The following is a 14,495-nucleotide window of genomic DNA, read 5'->3' on the forward strand; positions in this document are numbered from 1 at the left end:
CTTTGTGGTTGTCACCAAGACTGGCGAAATGATCTTGGTGCTGAAACGTGGTGCACAATCCAGCGGGGTGACGTATAGGAGGTTAACCCAAGAGGTCTTGGGAGACAGCGCTCAGGCGAGGTCGTTGTGTGCGAAAGTGAAAGCAACTGGATGAGGTTACAAACGCATAAGACGTCGTCTCGGCCGTCAAGGAGCAGTGTGGCGTAGAGATCGAGCGGACCTCTGTACGCCTAAGGGAGCGACTGCTTGGCACGCAGGTAGCCTATTTCAAGCTGCCGGTTGCGGAAGCCAAAAAGGTGATCGAAAAAGGGAATCTGAAGATCGGCTGGTCAGTATGCCCAGTAAGCATGCCCCAGCCGCCTTCAGTGGACAGGTGTTATCGGTGTCTGGAGTCAGGCCACAAGTCATACGACTGTACGGGCCCAGACAGGAGCAAGTTGTGACGTCGCTGCTGTGGCGAGGAGGGACACAAGGCGCAGAAATGCGATAGGGCACCAAAATGCCTTATCTGCGCCAGCAAGAAGCAAGGCCGTAACCATGTTATGGGCGGACCTGTGTGTTCCTTCGAAGAGGCCCGTAAGAAGAAGCCCTGAACGTCAACCAGATGAATCTTAATCACTGCGTATCTGCTCAACAGCTATTGTGGCAGTCGGTCTCGGAGTCGAGGACAGATGTCGCCCTCCTATCCGACTCGTACAACGTCCCTGCCGATAACGGCAACTGGGTGGCGGCAATCTGTACAACGGGACGGTTCCCGGTCCAAGAGGTAGTACACTCCTCTGCGGAGGGTGTCGCGATTGCCAAGATCAATGGTGTGTTCTATTGTAGCTGCTATGCCCCACCAAGGTGGCCCATAGAACAGTTCAACCAGATGATCGACAGGCTTTCGTCCGACCTGGTGGGTCGAAAGCCGTTTGTCATAGCGGGAGATTTCAACGCTTGAGCAGTGGAGTGGAGCAGCCGCTGTACAAATAGCAGGGGCGAAACGCTACTGGAGGCGCTTGCGAAACTCGACGCAGTGCTATTCAATGATAGTTCCACTAGCACATTCCGTAGGAATGGGGTCGAGTCGTGGATTGACGTAACGTTTGTCAGCCCGGGCTTGGTTCCAGACATGGACTGGAGGGTAGACGAGGGCTACACCCATAGTGATCACCTAGCAATACGCTTTAGGATCAACTATGGTGTGCAGGGCGGGTAATCCCTGCCAGGTACACGGGTGGAAGACCAATCACTTCAACAGCGAAGTTTTCACCGCGGCCCTGGGACTGGAGGCCAACACCGACAGCCTAAGCGGGGATGCGCTGGTAGCTGTCCTATCACGCGCGTGCAACGCCACTATGCCGAACAAAACCCTGCCAAGAAATGGCAGACGCCCGGTATATTGGTGGTGTGCCTAGATTGCAGCCCTTCGATCAGCTTGCCTCAGAGCTAGACGTAGGATGCAGCGAGCCCGCACCGAGGAGGTAAGAGTGAACCGCCGTGAAGTGTTTCGAGCTGCGAAATCGGCCCTTAATAAGGCCATCAAGAGCAGCAAGAGATCGTGTTTTGACAACCTGTGCGTGGGTGCCAACGCGAATCCGTGGGGTGACGCCTACAGGATCGTGATGGCAAAGAACAAAGGGGGCTCCTCACTCCCGAACGGTCACCCGGCGAGGATTATCGAAGTACTCTTCCCATCTCGAGCGACAAGTCCCTGGTCCCCTGCGCCGAAAGACATTGTGGGTGCGGCCGAAATGGTGGCCCCGGTGATGAATGAAGAGCTACTCGAAGTGGCTAATTCACTAGCCACGCACAAAGCTCCAGGGCCTGTGGAGTTCCAAGCAGCGCTCTCAAGGCAGCAATCATAACGTACGCGAACATGTTCAGGCTAACTATGCAGAGATGTCTTGACGAGTGCCGTTTTTCTGATAGATGGAAAAGGCAGAAGTTGGAACTGTTGCCGAAGGCCGGGAAGCCGCCGGGCGACCCATCGGCGTACAGACCAATCGACACGACGGGCAAATTGATTGAGAGGATCATCCTCAAGGTATGCCCTCTTCTCGTCAGCTGCGACTGATACTGAATGCAAACGTTTGCACTCCAGTATTTTCACTGGCTGGAGTATAGGTTTTTAAAGCAGCCAACCCCGTGTGTCAGTAGCTCCTGGCAAAGTAAACTCGAATCTGAGACGACCCCGTCATATTCTACCCGATTTAATGGTACATATACTCTATACTCCTTCGTAAAAAGCTTGTAGCCAGCAAGATCATTTTCCTGCTTCAAACTATTAACCACCACCCAGCTTATCAGGGCGAACTTTGGATATTTCTGTCACAGCTGAATACCGCTCCGTCAGAAGTCGAAAAATCTGCAATAAATTCAAACTTTTTTTTCCTTTTTTATTTCGACTAATATATAGTCACATTTTCTTTGTTACTTTTCAACGACATTCAATTAGCTAGAGATTACTGAGTAGGGAAAGTTATGAAAATTTAGAGTCATAGTACTTAAGTGAGAGCAAGGATTTGAAATATACAGATCGGAAAGATTCGAAGGGGCAGGGTGGTTAGAAACAGACTTAAAATCTTACGGGGTAATATTTTGTCTTCTGTTGGTAGGAGTCGAGCTTAGGCAGCATAACTACGAATCGCTCAAGTCTATCAGCATGTCTTCTGACAAAGATAGACTTGTCCCTCTTTACCGTGAGAAAGCACGTTGGTAATCTCTACCTAATTGAATGTCGTTAAAAAGTAAAAAAAAATCAAACGTTTCTTGTCTTTGGTCCGGAAGAAGATCACAAATGGCTCGGTTACTGAGGGGTGGTACCATTTCAGTCTGGTAGGTGATTTTATTTCTAGCTCCATCTCGCCTTAACACAAATCATTTTTGCACGGGCCAACTGCCCAGTGTAGGTTTGTATTGGATACAATAATGAGAAATAAAGTAGTATCCAGACGGCTTACTGGAAAGAAACACTGCTCTTCTAGTCAATGAGCTTAAACGCGCAAAACTCAAAAGAAGGGAAAAAACTGAAACAGAAGAATGCGCAAGATCATCTTGATAGCGGATTAGCACTATTCTTTATAACGTTACACTGCACGAACTAGAAAGATCGAGCTATCGGTCCGAGAGTCACCGAACGAATGAATGCGTGTCAATTTTTTTTTCGCTGAAAAATGCAAGATTTTTTTTTTTTTGAAGGAATTAAAATTTTCGTTCCAAATCTGACGTGGAATGACACAGGCATTTTAAAATATATTCAAGCATTTCGAATAATTGGTAATATTCAAATTGAGCAGGGACCCACAACCACTCAGGGTGAATTTGAAAGGTTTCTTGATACAACAAACGTTAAGAATTTCCGCTATAGTTGAATGTAATATCTGTTACACTAAAAATGTAGTTTGGACTTAATTTCCTCAACCAAGCCGAATGTTTCGTTGCACCATTGTTTTGATTCCATCTTGTATCGGATTTAACCGTTATGTGTCCTACAAAAACACCTTTAACAGGCCAACGAAGGTACCCGGGTACCCACAAATTGAAATGCTCATAACTATGGCTGACTTTAACCAATTTGGACACTTCTAGATGTTTTGGATTCAGGAACTCGTCCACTTTTTGATTCTGTAAAATACTGGATGAATTGATCTGGTTCTTGGATATCCGGATTTTCTGGAGTAATGTTCCAGTACTAGGATATGATTTGTAATTTTTAATAATGTCGTAGCAATATGAGTATCACAACTCTTCAAATTGTCTTGGAAATCTGTTATTTATTGTTACGGGACTCTATGGCGATTTGAAAAATGTAATTGGAATAGAATGGCCACTCACGGCCCCACGGAAACCACCAAATGGTTCCAAAACCACGAGATACAGCCTATTGATGCAATTCCAAGAATGTTGATACCCATATTGCCAGTATTCCATTGAAATTCACAAATGGTATTCCAGCACTGGAACATGCTTCCGGAAATCCAGATTCCCGGGATCCGAATGAAGTAATCTGATTCATTTTTACCGAGTCTAGAAGTGTATGAGTTTCCGAATCCAAAACACCCAAAAGCATCAAAATCGGTTGGAAATTACCTTAGTTATTGGCATTCCGGTTTAATTGGTACCCTGGTACCCACATCGGCCTGTTACGTAACAAAAAAATCAGGAGCCCCTCCTCACTCCCCCTTATTATATCAGCAATATTATTAGCCCAAAAGTTTGTTTTAGTGAAGTTCTAAGATGTCACAACGTTTCAATTTCCAGCTATGTATAAAACATTGGAATTTCATTAATTGAAACCTAAAAAGGTACCTTGGTACCGCGTCGGACACATAACGGTTAAACATTGAAAAAAAATCCCACACCTTACGTCAACAACAACTATTTGAAGGTCGAAGCTTAATGACACGGTTTCCCAACAGACGTCTTAATTTTCCTGGACAGCAACGAACCGTTTCTAGTAGTTCAGGTGTAGTTCAATTAGGCTACATGCCAGTTTAATCAAATGCAGTTACGAATTCATAAACATTCATAATGAATTCAGTGCAATGAGAACACCCTTCCCCTACGAACAGATGGACCAACAAAGACGCAGTCAAATTAACTGCATAATTTTTAATTAGATTTTCATTTCCCTTGTCGATTCCCATCCAACTGAATGCATCCGCCGAGTGTTACGGATTTCTTCGAGCTAGTCAACCGTGCCAGAATCACGCCCGGGTGGAACTGAAAGTTCTTAAAAATTTCATTTACAGTGATTTTAGTTTGTTGATCCGATGTACGCACGTTCTTTGCTTTTTTGTGGAAGCGCATGGTTGAAGGTTATATGTAGTACAAACAGGCATCATTGTATGCATAACATGCTAAAGTAGTAACATTCAATCATTCAAACTGGAGAAAAACTGCGACTCCAAGATACCGCTCGCAGACAGTAAGCAGCAAGTTTTTGAATTAAAATTTTAATAAAAAGCCAACTGCTCATACCGCTAACACCACTGACTGCCTTTGCTGTGAGCGAAAACTATCGTCGCTAGGTGACGGTGCAGGACTCGTCGCTAGCTTGTCGTCCTCCGTCTTTCGGATACGTACCTACGCGTGAACTATCTGGCAGTGAAATGAACCTTGGACCAGTAGTAGAGTAGAGGAAGCTGCTGCTGCTGATACTGCTTCAACTGGTTGGTGATTGCTATAATGAAATTCGTTTGGAATTCCCTCGCTTGCCGTCATGCTTCTGACGGTTCGGTGACTGTAAAAGTCGCCGAGATAACGCTGTGGTGGCTCGAACTCGGAACGAAGTTTCCCAGCAGCGTTGCACAACACAAATGTGACTGGGAATATTCCAGAGAGCTCTACAAGGTGGGTAATGTATTATCAACGTAAAGATGGGTTGGGTGCAACGTCATGAAAAATAAATATTTTACGCTTTTCTTGAAAGCACAGTTTCCATAATTTCGCGTATTTCAATCTCAAGAGTTGCATGGGCTATTTGCATTTCAGAGGGAAAAACAATGAAAAGAGTTAAATTTATTTCTACTTTTGGCCGAGTATACTATTCTATTTGTTCAGATCACGAAACCTTAAATTTCTGTCACCCTAATCCGATCAATTATCCAATGTTAGAATTAGCAACGATACATAGAATGCCATCTTGAAATACCAATCCTCGAACCATGTGGATTATTCAGAATGAAAACAAATTAAGATTGATGATGCGGTTTGCTGATTCAACTAAGTCAATATTATTTTGCCGGCAGATCACAGCAGTAATAACAGACTGACCGGAGATGGACTGCCACGCGAGACAATAAATCATTTTCCTATGTATGAAGTAGTAGATAGGTGGTCAGGAGTAAACCCGAGGTGTGTAATAAATGTCAGAGCAATTAATTAAGGTTTTGAGGTTGTGGCTGATGAATATTTGAATGGAATGTTACTGCGTTGAACCAACAACATTGGAAGCCGTTTAGATTTTAACTCAATTAACTCTAGTTTACTTTATTAAACTACAAATATTGAACACTTTCATTTGAAAACAAACCATCGATACAGTGTGGACACTAAAACAACATATCAAATAATTTCTCACTGCCACAGACCAGCAAAGTAAAGTCAAACAATTGACACAACAATTACCATATTATATGCAACGATCTCTCTATCGGCCCTCCCATTACCATTATCACCATTAACCAATTTTCCAACCCGTAATACTGCTCATATATGCAAATTTCGGAACATATGCAAATGTGATAAATGCTGCCATTACACAGACAATAAACTTTATGAAATGCAAACAAGCCATCATCGTTGGACGAGTGGGAGACAAGGTGTGTGTGTGTGTCTATGGGCGGAAGTCAGAAAGAGAAACCCAACTTGGGAGATACAGGGTGGTGCAATTTATTCTAGCATTATTGTTGTCCTCTGGTGTAGCTATACTACACATTTGCCGTGTGTGTTACGGAAACACACGGGAAATACGGAATGGTGCGGTTGCCTTTGTTCCGAGTAGATTCTGCCCGGACGCTATCCGATTCAATGTTTATAGACACATTGCTAGCAGTGAGCTTCACTCGAGTTTTCGTTCGCAGTACATAAAGAGCTTTTCAATTCCGTTGCGTTGAAATCCGTGGGATTCTAGGAGGAGATGTTCAAATTTTATCAGTGGATTATCGCATTAAAATGTTCTAACATGTTGCGATTATTCTTGGCGATATTCCATAATTGTATAAAACTGTAGTCCAAAATTTCTTTTTTGTCAGACTCCACAATAGGTAATTAGAAAACATTGCCAATAACAAAAATACGATCCGTTGTAAAATGAACATATCTGCAGATGGCTATCATACAAAATTCGACGCGAACAGAGAGAATGAAATTGAATATAATCCACCACGAGTCGGTACAATCGTTTCAGGCACCGGGGAAAATCGGTACTCGTGTCCCTTTCAAGAAGGTATGACGAATTATTCAAAGTGGAACAGGGTAAAGTGGTACCCGTTAAATGAGACAAAAATTATTCGGAAGAGAAACACATTCACCCTTGTTGCTGAGGTAAGTATGATTTTGTGGAAATAGATATATTTATCACATACATATGTCAAATAAATGTCAATCTTTTATCACAGCTATAAACGGCAGCTTAGTAAGCAATTAGACTTAGTGAAGGATTTGATGTAATTCGCCGATTTTGTAGGAAATGCCCAATATATTTGATAAATTAGTAAAAGATCAGATGTAACAATTATTTCTAGAAGTTTTTCTGTTCTGATATTGATCGGAACCTATTTAGATTACAGTGCCTAGGTTTATTAGAACAACACGTTTTCGTAGTCTCTTTGCTTTATATTCCTCTCTTCGTAATCTTTCCATTTCCGACTCGTCTCTGCGTCTGCGATTCCAAGCTCTTCTACACAACTTTTTGAATCGAACAAGTTCGGCATTTCACCAAGGTGTTCCTCTAGAACCATGCATAACTCGAAGTAGGCAAGCCTCTCGGTATGCTGCTGCTATGAGTGAGTTTGTTTTATCCACGGCCTCATCCAAGTCACTTGGAGATTAAAACGTCGAAAAATACCCCTGAAACCTAATCGCCAAGCCCTCTTCGAAGAAGTCCCAGTTCATAGATTTGGGACTACGATATGTGACGATATCTAGCGAGACGTTTAAATAATCAAAGACGATGTACTTATGATCAGATAACGACGGCTCGAGCTCGTTTGGTATAAGCCAGTTTGTCAATTCATGCGTAATACTGTCACAGCAGAGAGTAACATCTAACACCTCTTCTCTGCCATCTAGTGAAAATGTGGGGCGATTTCATACATTAAGTATGTGCAGATGTGTACTGCTTAAATATTCCATCAATTCGATGCTCCTCAAGTTGATATCTGGGCTGCCCCAATTTATGTGGTGGGAATTTGTATCACAGCCGATTATGCGGGGAAACCCATTTCTGCAACGGTATGATACAACCTTTTTGAAATCATCAGAAGGTGATGGTCAATTATGTGGCAAATATGCCGAACAATAGACGTTATTTCTTATTTATGTAATCAACAGTCATATTGACTGTGACAGCACAAATATCGCGAGTTGTGAGGTTGGATATTTTGTAATTTTGTTTATTGAGGGCTTTAACCGAATTGTCATTTGCCCCAGGTTGGATATAAGACATGTATCAATAGCACTAATGGCAAGTATACACGCACTAGGCATTTCACGTGGATAAGCATCACTTTAAAACTACACATAATTATGGGAAACGCAAAATAACTCGTAACATTCATTCAATAAACTAACATGAAATTCGTTCTTCAACCATTTCTTGTATTTTGCCGGTTTAGGGCTCTAGCATGTGCGGGTGGAGAATCTATTCTACGCTATAAAATTTGGCGCGAGCTTTTATCACCATGCGCAGGGAATTTAGGCGTTTACTCACTTTTTATTCACCGACCATCTCGCGCTGTTGCTTTCGATGCGCATTCACACCATCCAACGTCGACGAGTGCTGGTGCCGCGCTGCTTGCACCGATTTCGTCGAGTGCTGTTCGACGACGAAGCGGCTGTTTCAAGTTTTGCTAGCACCGGAGGTGTTGTTGAGGTTCAAGCACGATTTTATTTGAGAATCTAATTTTCTGGTAATCGGCTTTAATTTTTTGGGGACATATTCTGGAAACTGTGGACTACAATAAAAAGGTAAATGATATATATTTTTAAATTTTATTAGGAGGCATGGAAGATGCGAAGATGACGCTGTTGCTCATACTGGGTTACACACTACGACGGAACTAGTTTTGAAGAAACCAGTTGAATCCCAATTGCAGGTAAGTTTTTTAACAGAATCTAATGTTGTTTATTTTTTGGAGAAGACTTAAAATAACTAAATAAATGACAAATATATAAACAACTCAACGTGTAAGTAATAAATACGTCATATTTGTACAATAAACGATGAGTTTATTTACAAATGAATAAATTAATAAATAAATAAATAAACAAAGATCAAATATAAATATAATCGTATATGAATAATGAACATGCACATAAATAAACAAAAATATGCATCAAGAAATAACTCAATATACTAGCAAACCCAAAAAACCAATAGATATATAGTTTAAGTCGCAGTTTTACAATAAATGTTAGCGTTAGGTACTAACATAGTTTTAAGACTCGATGTAGTGGTAAAAACACTAACATCATTTAATCCGAAAGTGAAATAAATTCCGCAGGAGGGTGGGCGATTGTGATTAGCACAACGCCCTATTCATGTCTTTCGTTCTGGTCTTATGGAAAAGTGCTCTCTCGACAGGTACGCCCACCTGTTCGAAAAGATTTTCCTTCTTCGTAGTTTCTATTGCCAGCTCGATTGACTCTAGTTTGCTCTTTATCGACCTTGCAGGTGAAGGACATCTGAGTATTATTGTGCGGTCATCGTTCAAGAATCCCTGATCTTGGACTAGCGGTAGGTTTCCTATTACTGGTACTCCTCTTCAATGTCAATGTTGGCTCGGAGTTTCTAAATTAATTATTGGAGAAGCGTTTTGAGTTCCTCTCAGCGGAATCCGACACAGAACATGACTAAGCTAGAACCGGATTAACGCTATGTAAAAATAAAACAAAAACGCAAACTGTGTTTCTGAGCAAACCCCTAGTCCTACGTGATGTCTCGCAAGAAAATGAAAGTTCTGACTTAACAGTTATGTGTCCAACAAAAAAACACCTTTAACAGGCCAACGAGGGTACCCGGGTACCTACAAATTTAAATGCTCCTAACTATGGCTTCCTTTAACCGATTTGGACACTTTTAGATGTTTTGGATTCAGGACTTGTCCACTTTTTGATTCTGTAAAATAAAATCGGAAGAATCGATCTGGTTTTTAGTAATCCGGATTTTCCGGAGTAATGTTCTAGTACTAGGGTATGATTTCTAAATTTTAATAATGTCCTAGCAATATGAGTATCAAAACTCTTCGAATTGTCTCGGAAGTCTGTTTTTATTGTTACGGGACCCTATGGCTATTTGAAAAATGGAATTGGAATGGAATGGTCACTCACGGCCCCACGGGAACCTGCTTCGGAATGTCCGTTCCGGGGTCAAATCACCAAATGGTTCCAAAACCACGAGATACAGCCTACTGATGCAATTCCAAGAATTTTGAAACCCATATTGCTAGTATTCCATTGAAGTTCGCAAATAGTACCCCAGCACTGGAACCTGCTTCCAGAAACCCGGATTCCCGGGAACCGAATGAAGTAACCCGATTCATTTTTACCAAGTCCAAAAGTGGATGAGTTCCTGAATCCAAAACACCCAAAAGTATCAAAATCGGTTGGATATTACCTCAGTTATGGGCATTTTAGTTTTGTGGGTACCCGGGTACCCACGTCGGCCTGCTACGTAGTAAAAAAATCAGGAGCCCCTCCTCATTCCCCCTTACTATATCATTAACCCAAAAGCTTGACTTAGTGAATTTCTAAGATGTCACAAAGTTTCAATTTCCAGCTAACTTAAAAAGGTACCCGGGTACCGCGTAGGACACACAACGGTTAAGCTGATGAGAATGAATGAACCGAAACTTGGATTGGCTTAGAAAACCAATGCAATATGCACCATGATTTCTCCTTGGTGGAAAAAAAAGATGGGTGGGTAATGTCTGCGACATAACCGGAGAGATGTAGAATACATAAAGAACACGTTCTTCAAATATGTTGATACTCATTGGAATTTTCGGACAAAAGGTGATTTGGGCGAGGAATATTTCAAATTATTCTTTACAAAAATGATGGTGGTCCTGAAAAGGACCGGTTTTGTTGGCGTTGTTGGCCTTGGTGAGGGAGATGGCTAACGATGAAATTAATTGTTAGCATGAGGAAGTCGCGTAGTACTGGCCAATGGAAGAACAGATAATAATTGATTCCTGAAAATCAATTTTTCTTTATTCATGTAAATTATACATACTTACAAATCTAATAGAAGATTCCTGGTCATATTTCTGAATCATTAGTGCGAACATTGTGTAATTTGGTTAAGTACAATGAAAGCTACAAACTTTCCAAACTCGACCTTCTGTTCCTTCAGAAATATTGAAATGGGGTGTCTATATTAAACCGTTAGTCGTGGTCACAATAAAAAAGATGGGTGGGTAATGTCTGCGACATAACCGGAGTGTCGTAACTACACTTGTGACGTTAATCCAAATCTAATGATATGCAACGAAATTACGTTTGCATGTGAAATTTTCAAATGATTCGTTATAATTATGGTTAAAAATTCTAATTGGAAATTCTTTTCCATCACCAACTATTTTTCTTTTTTCGAATCTACAGCATTCTTTGAAAATATTGTTGAAATGTTATTGATGAAAAACTGAAAATGCGTTTGGCAACACTGCTCACTAAATGGATGGTGGGAAGACGCACATTCGTTTTGATTATGCTAGTATTAGTAGCAGAAAAGAAAGAAAAGGCGCATGGCCCGAAAACGAGCAAGCGAGAGAGCGATAGTAGTTCGTATTCGCTCTACTAAACTAAAAAAAAAGATGGGTGGGTAATGTCTGTAACATAACCGGAGCATCGTGACTTCACTTCGAGACGTTAATTTAAATCTAATGATTTATGCAGTTAATCAAAGGAGGCTGCCAAAAAGTTCGAATAAAAGCAAGCGACTAGTGTACTTTGCACGTTCTATATTTTATCAATACTAGAGAGGATCAATAAAATAATTCAAATTGTAATAGCGACATGCAATTGTGGCAACACTGGCCATGAGATGGTGGGGGAACACGCACATTCGTTTTAGTTATGATGGTATTAGCAGCAGAAAGGAATGGAAAAGCAGTGCACGAAAACGAGCGAGAGAGGATAATTTAAATTCTCTTTCTTTCTTTCCACACATCGTATTTCTTATATAGCTTTCTGAAAATTATTTGTTATACACCATAAAATGTAAATTTCAGTTTAACTCTTATTAGAACATAATTAATTGGTCCTGAAAAGAACCGTTTACTGTTTTATTGCGGGAGCATAATTCAGACGCACTCCTCGCGGACACGGTGAGCCAGAAAGCACTATTTTGCATCCTCCAACAAACCGACCAAGTAGGCATCGTTGTCTTCTCGGGGCATCATTACGACTGAGCTTTGTAAGCGTAGCTCGACTTTGCAGTCCTGCACAATCTCACGACCCAGACGCTGGAACGATAGCCTACTCTGTTGCCCTTTAGTTGGGGCGAAATTCTTGCAGGGCGACAGTTCCGATGAGTCACCAGTAGCTGGGGCACTTTTTCCGTCCGTCGCTATTGCCAACTGCTTTCCTTCGGTGGACTGGCTGCTTGCTAGTGCTTGAACGAATACGAATGATGAGTAAAACCGACCGACCAATATTCATATATGAACACACGAGAAAGCACTACTATCGCTCTCTCGCTCGTTTTCGTGCCATTCCTGCGCCTTTCCTTTCCGTTCGGCTACCAATACTAGCATAACCAAAACGAATATTCTGTCTTTCCATCGCCTTCAATCTAGTGGCCAGTGCTAGCAAACTTGCATGTTCAGTTTTCAATAACAACATTCAAACAATATTTTCAAAGAATGTTGCAGATTTGAAAAGAAGGAAGGAAAAGATTTTCACAAATTTAAATTCTTTCGTGTTATTTGTTAGCGCTGATAAAGGCTATTTAGTTTGCTACTAGCAAGGAGCTGCACAAACAAATCGATTTATGCAGTTAATCAACGGAGGCTGCCAAAAAGTTCGAATAAAAGCACGCGAATAGTGTACTTTGCACGTTCTATATTTTATCAATACTAGAGAGGATCAATAAAATAATTCAAATTGTAATAGCGACATGCAATTGTGGCAACACTGGCCATGAGATGGTGGGGGAACACGCACATTCGTTTTAGTTATGATGGTATTAGCAGCAGAAAGGAATGGAAAAGCAGTGCACGAAAACGAGCGAGAGAGGATAATTTAAATTCTCTTTCTTTCTTTCTTTCCACACATCGTATTTCTTATATAGCTTTCTGAAAATTATTTGTTATACACCATAAAATGTAAATTTCAGTTTAACTCTTATTAGAACATAATTAATTGGTCCTGTAAAGAACCGTTTATTGTTTTATTGCGGGAGCATAATTCAGACGCACTCCCAGCGGACACGGTGAGCTAGAAAGCACTATTTTGCATTCTCGAACAAACCGACCAAGTAGGCATCGTTGTCTTCTCGGGGCATCATTACGACTGAGCTTTGTAAGCGTAGCTCGACTTTGCAGTCCTGCACAATCTCACGACCCAGACGCTGGAACGATAGCCTACTCTGTTGCCCTTTAGTTGGGGCGAAATTCTTGCAGGGCGACAGTTCCGATGAGTCACCAGTAGCTGGGGCACTTTTTCCGTCCGTCGCTATTGCCAACTGCTTTCCTTCGGTGGACTGGCTGCTTGCTAGTGCTTGAACGAATACGAATGATGAGAAAAACCGAACGACCAATATTCATATATGAACACACGAGAAAGCACTACTATCGCTCGTTTTCGTGCCATTCCTTTCCGTTTGGCTACCAATACTAGCATAACCAAAACGAATATTCTGTCTTTCCATCGCCTTCAATCTAGTGGCCAGTGCTAGCAAACTTGCATGTTCAGTTTTTCAATAACAACATTCAAACAATATTTTCAAAGAATGTTGCAGATTTGAAAAGAAGGAAGGAAAAGATTTTCACAAATTTAAATTCTTTCGTGTTATTTGTTAGCGCTGATAAAGGCTATTTAGTTTGCTACTAGCAAGGAGCTGCACAAACAAATCGATTTATGCAGTTAATCAACGGAGGCTGCCAAAAAGTTCGAATAAAAGCATGCGACTAGTGTACTTTGCACGTTCTATATTTTATCAATACTAGAGAGGATCAATAAAATAATTCAAATTGTAATAGCGACATGCAATTGTGGCAACACTGGTCATGAGATGGTGGGGGAACACGCACATTCGTTTTAGTTATGATGGTAGTAGCAGCAGAAAGGAATGGAAAAGCAGTGCACGAAAACGAGCGAGAGAGGATAATTTAAATTCTCTTTCTTTCTTTCCACACATCGTATTTCTTATATTGCTTTCTGAAAATTATTTGTTATACACCATAAAATGTAAATTTCAGTTTAACTCTTATCAGAACACAATTAATTGGTTCTGTAAAGAACCGTTTATTGTTTTATTGCGGGAGCATAATTCAGACGCACTCCCCGCGGACACGGTGAGCTAGAAAGCACTATTTTGCATTCTCGAACAAACCGACCAAGAAGGCATCGTTGGCTTCTCGGGGCATCATTACGACTGAGCTTTGTAAGCGTAGCTCGACTTTGCAGTCCTGCACAATCTCACGACCCAGACGCTGGAACGATAGCCTACTCTGTTGCCCTTTAGTTGGGGCGAAATTCTTGCAGGGCGACAGTTCCTGATCGGGTTGCGATGAGTCACCAGTAGCTGGGGCACTTTTTCCGCCGTCGTCATCGCCCACTGCTTT

The sequence above is a fragment of the Topomyia yanbarensis genome, chromosome 2 (assembly GCF_030247195.1).
Source record: "Topomyia yanbarensis strain Yona2022 chromosome 2, ASM3024719v1, whole genome shotgun sequence".
In the NCBI taxonomy this organism is placed as follows: domain Eukaryota; kingdom Metazoa; phylum Arthropoda; class Insecta; order Diptera; family Culicidae; genus Topomyia; species Topomyia yanbarensis.